Here is a 6,000-nt window from a genome sequence, read left to right as displayed (position 1 = left end):
GCACAGAGAGACACACGGTATTGTAGAGAGCAGAGGGACGGACCCAGAGAGACACACGGTATTGTAGAGAGCAGGGAGACATGAGGGACGGACCCAGAGAGACACATGGTATTGTAGAGAGCAGGGGGACATGAGGGACGGACCCAGAGAGAGATGGTATTGTAGAGAGCAGGGAGACATGAGGGACGGACACAGAGAGACACACGGTATTGTAGAGAGCAGGGGGACATGAGGGACGGACCCAGAGAGAGATGGTATTGTAGAGAGCAGGGGGACATGAGGGACGGACCCAGAGAGAGATGGTATTGTAGAGAGCAGGGGGACATGAGGGACGGACCCAGAGAGACACACGGTATTGTAGAGAGCAAGGAGACATGAGGGACGGACCCAGAGAGAGACACGGTATTGTAGAGAGCAGGGAGACATGAGGGACGGACACAGAGAGACACACGTATTGTAGAGAGCAGGGGGACATGAGGGACGGACCCAGAGAGAGACATGGGTATTGTAGAGAGCAGGGGGACATGAGGGACGGACCCAGAGGAGACATGGTATTGTAGAGAGCAGGGGGACATGAGGGACGGACCCAGAGAGAGATGGTATTGTAGAGAGCAGGGAGACATGAGGGACGGACCCAGAGAGACACACGGTATTGTAGAGAGCAGGGGGACATGAGGGACGGACCCAGAGAGAGATGGTATTGTAGAGAGCAGGGGAACATGAGGGACGGACCCAGAGAGACACACGGTATTGTAGAGAGCAGGGGGACATGAGGGACGGACCCAGAGAGACACACGGTATTGTAGAGAGCAGAGGGACGGACCCAGAGAGACACATGGTATTGTAGAGAGCAGGGGGACATGAGGGACGGACCCAGAGAGACGGACCCAGAGAGACACATGGTATTGTAGAGAGCAGGGGGACATGAGGGACGGACCCAGAGAGACGGACCCAGAGAGACACATGGTATTGTAGAGAGCAGGGCGACATGAGGGACGGACCCAGAGAGACACACGGTATTGTAGAGAGCAGGGGGACATGAGGGGACGGACCCAGAGAGACATGGTATTGTAGAGAGGCAGGGAGACATGAGGGACGGACCCAGAGAGAGATGGTATTGTAGAGAGCAGGGGACATGAGGGACGGACCCAGAGAGAGACATGGTATTGTAGAGAGCAGTGGGACATGAGGGACGGACCCAGAGAGAGATGGTATTGTAGAGAGCAGGGGGACATGAGGGACGGACCCAGAGAGAGATGGTATTGTAGAGAGCAGGGAGACATGAGGGACGGACACAGAGAGACACACGGTATTGTAGAGAGCAGGGGGACATGAGGGACGGACCCAGAGAGAGATGGTATTGTAGAGAGCAGGGGGACATGAGGGACGGACCCAGAGAGAGACATGGTATTGTAGAGAGCAGTGGGACATGAGGGACGGACCCAGAGAGAGATGGTATTGTAGAGAGCAGGGGGACATGAGGGACGGACCCAGAGAGAGACATGGTATTGTAGAGAGCAGTGGGACATGAGGGACGGACCCAGAGAGACACATGGTATTGTAGAGAGCAGGGAGACATGAGGGACGGACACAGAGAGACACACGGTATTGTAGAGAGCAGGGGGACATGAGGGACGGACCCAGAGAGAGATGGTATTGTAGAGAGCAGGGGGACATGAGGGACGGACCCAGAGAGAGACATGGTATTGTAGAGAGCAGGGGGACATGAGGGACGGACCCAGAGATACACATGGTATTGTAGAGAGCAGGGGGACATGAGGGACGGACCCAGAGAGACACACGGTATTGTAGAGAGCAGGGAGACATGAGGGACGGACCCAGAGAGACACACGGTATTGTAGAGAGCAGGGGGACATGAGGGACGGACCCAGAGAGAGATGGTATTGTAGAGAGCAGGGGGACATGAGGGACGGACCCAGATAGACACACGGTATTGTAGAGAGCAGGGGGACATGAGGGACGGACCCAGAGAGAGATGGTATTGTAGAGAGCAGGGGGACATGAGGGACGGACCCAGATAGACACACGGTATTGTAGAGAGCAGGGGACATGAGGGACGGACCCAGAGAGACACATGGTATTGTAGAGAGCAGAGGGACGGACCCAGAGAGACACACGGTATTGTAGAGAGCAGGGGGACATGAGGGACGGACCCAGAGAGACACACGGTATTGAAGAGAGCAGGGGGACATGAGGGACGGACCCAGAGAGACACACGGTATTGTAGAGAGCAGGGGACATGAGGGACGGACCCAGAGAGAGATGGTATTGTAGAGAGCAGGGGGACATGAGGGACGGACACAGAGAGACACACGGTATTGTAGAGAGCAGGGGGACATGAGGGACGGACCCAGAGAGAGATGGTATTGTAGAGAGCAGGGGGACATGAGGGACGGACCCAGAGAGAGATGGTATTGTAGAGAGCAGGGGGACATGAGGGACGGACCCAGAGAGAGATGGTATTGTAGAGAGCAGGGGGACATGAGGGACGGACCCAGAGAGAGATGGTATTGTAGAGAGCAGGGAGACATGAGGGACGGACACAGAGAGACACACGGTATTGTAGAGAGCAGGGGGACATGAGGGACGGACCCAGAGAGAGATGGTATTGTAGAGAGCAGGGGGGACATGAGGGACGGACCCAGAGAGAGACATGGTATTGTAGAGAGCAGTGGGACATGAGGGACGGACCCAGAGAGAGATGGTATTGTAGAGAGCAGGGGGACATGAGGGACGGACCCAGAGAGAGACATGGTATTGTAGAGAGCAGTGGGACATGAGGGACGGACCCAGAGAGAGACATGTATTGTAGAGAGCAGGGAGACATGAGGGACGGACACAGAGAGACACACGGTATTGTAGAGAGCAGGGGGACATGAGGGACGGACCCAGAGAGAGATGGTATTGTAGAGAGCAGGGGGACATGAGGGACGGACCCAGAGAGAGACATGGTATTGTAGAGAGCAGGGGGACATGAGGGACGGACCCAGAGATACACATGGTATTGTAGAGAGCAGGGGGACATGAGGGACGGACCCAGAGAGACACACGGTATTGTAGAGAGCAGGGAGACATGAGGGACGGACCCAGAGAGACACACGGTATTGTAGAGAGCAGGGGGACATGAGGGACGGACCCAGAGAGAGATGGTATTGTAGAGAGCAGGGGGACATGAGGGACGGACCCAGATAGACACCACGGTATTGTAGAGAGCAGGGGGACATGAGGGACGGACCCAGAGAGAGATGGTATTGTAGAGAGCAGGGGGACATGAGGGACGGACCCAGATAGACACACGGTATTGTAGAGAGCAGGGGGACATGAGGGACGGACCCAGAGAGACACATGGTATTGTAGAGAGCAGAGGGACGGACCCAGAGAGACACACGGTATTGTAGAGAGCAGGGGGACATGAGGGACGGACCCAGAGAGACACACGGTATTGAAGAGAGCAGGGGGACATGAGGGACGGACACAGAGAGACACACGGTATTGTAGAGAGCAGGGGGACATGAGGGACGGACCCAGAGAGAGATGGTATTGTAGAGAGCAGGGGGACATGAGGGACGGACACAGAGAGACACACGGTATTGTAGAGAGCAGGGGGACATGAGGGACGGACCCAGAGAGAGATGGTATTGTAGAGAGCAGGGGGACATGAGGGACGGACCCAGAGAGAGATGGTATTGTAGAGAGCAGGGGGACATGAGGGACGGACCCAGAGAGAGATGGTATTGTAGAGAGCAGGGGGACATGAGGGACGGACCCAGAGAGAGATGGTATTGTAGAGAGCAAGGGGACATGAGGGACGGACCCAGAGAGAGACATGGTATTGTAGAGAGCAGGGGGACATGAGGGACGGACCCAGAGAGACACATGGTATTGTAGAGAGCAGGGGGACATGAGGGACGGACCCAGAGAGAGATGGTATTGTAGAGAGCAGGGGGACATGAGGGACGGACCCAGAGAGAGACATGGTATTGTAGAGAGCAGGGAGACATGACGGACGGACCCAGAGAGACACACGGTATTGTAGAGAGCAGGGGACATGAGGGACGGACCCAGAGAGAGACATGGTATTGTAGAGAGCAGGGACATGAGGGACGGACCCAGAGAGAGATGGTATTGTAGAGAGCAGGGGGACATGAGGGACGGGCCCAGAGAGAGATGGTATTGTAGAGAGCAGGGGGACATGAGGGACGGACACAGAGAGACACACGGTATTGTAGAGAGCAGGGGGACATGAGGGACGGACCCAGAGAGACACACGGTATTGTAGAGAGCAGGGAGTCATGAGGGACGGACCCAGAGAGAGATGGTATTGTAGAGAGCAGGGGGACATGAGGGACGGACCCAGAGAGAGATGGTATTGTAGAGAGCAGGGGGACATGAGGGACGGACCCAGAGAGAGATGGTATTGTAGAGAGCAGGGGGACATGAGGGACGGACCCAGAGAGACACATGGTATTGTAGAGAGCAGGGGGACATGAGGGACGGACCCAGAGAGAGATGGTATTGTAGAGAGCAGGGGGACATGAGGGACGGACCTAGAGAGACACATGGTATTGTAGAGAGCAGGGGGACATGAGGGACGGACCCAGAGAGACACACGGTATTGTAGAGAGCAGGGAGACATGAGGGACGGACCCAGAGAGACATGGTATTGTAGAGAGCAGGGGGACATGAGGGACGGACCCAGAGAGAGATGGTATTGTAGAGAGCAGGGGGACATGAGGGACGGACCCAGAGAGAGATGGTATTGTAGAGAGCAGGGGGACATGAGGGACGGACCCAGAGAGACACATGGTATTGTAGAGAGCAGGGAGACATGAGGGACGGACCCAGAGAGACACATGGTATTGTAGAGAGCAGGGGGACATGAGGGACGGACCCAGAGAGACATGGTATTGTAGAGAGCAGAGGGACGGACCCAGAGAGACACATGGTATTGTAGAGAGCAGGGGGACATGAGGGACGGACCCAGAGAGAGATGGTATTGTAGAGAGCAGGGGGACATGAGGGACGGACCCAGAGAGAGATGGTATTGTAGAGAGCAGGGGGACATGAGGGACGGACCCAGAGAGAGATGGTATTGTAGAGAGCGGGGGGACATGAGGGACGGACCCAGAGAGACACACGGTATTGTAGAGAGCAGGGGGACATGAGGGACGGACCCAGAGAGACACACGGTATTGTAGAGAGCAGGGGGACATGAGGGACGGACCCAGAGAGACACACGGTATTGTAGAGAGCAGGGGGACATGAGGGACGGACCCAGGGAGACACACGGTACTGTAGAGAGCAGGGAGACATGAGGGACGGACCCAGAGAGACACACGGTATTGTAGAGAGCAGGGAGACATGAGGGACGGACCCAGAGAGACACACGGTACTGTAGAGAGCAGGGGACATGAGGGACGGACCCAGAGAGACACATGGTATTGTAGAGAGCAGGGGGACATGAGGGACGGACCCAGAGAGACATGGTATTGTAGAGAGCAGGGGGACATGAGGGACGGACCCAGAGAGACACATGGTATTGTAGAGAGCAGGGGGACATGAGGGACGGAATCACTGCTGCTACAGGACCTCTCTCTCCAACCAAGGTGTATGAACTGAGGAGACAACTGAAATAAGTAGAGGGGACATTCAGCAACTCTTGGAGGACCATGGAATCAAATAAAAAGCGTATTTATTGTTAAAATGTAAAACCAACTCCTTAAGGCTTTTGGCCTTTATTTTAAATGTATTTTTGAAGGCCAGAATAGTGGCTCAGCGATACACTACCATGCTCAGTGGACATGTCAGAGAGAATAACATGGTATGGCAGACGCTCAACACAGGATGTGGAAACGAGCTACATAATGCCAGGCCTGAGCTGACAGATAAAAACACTTACCACTGAAGACAAGGATACCTATTCACAAAGAGTCTGAGTGGTAGTACTGTTCTAAGATCAGGTCCCACACGTCTTATTCA

This window comes from Salmo trutta, chromosome 14, assembly GCF_901001165.1.
Source record: "Salmo trutta chromosome 14, fSalTru1.1, whole genome shotgun sequence".
In the NCBI taxonomy this organism is placed as follows: domain Eukaryota; kingdom Metazoa; phylum Chordata; class Actinopteri; order Salmoniformes; family Salmonidae; genus Salmo; species Salmo trutta.
Note: the sequence above shows the minus strand (reverse complement) of the source record.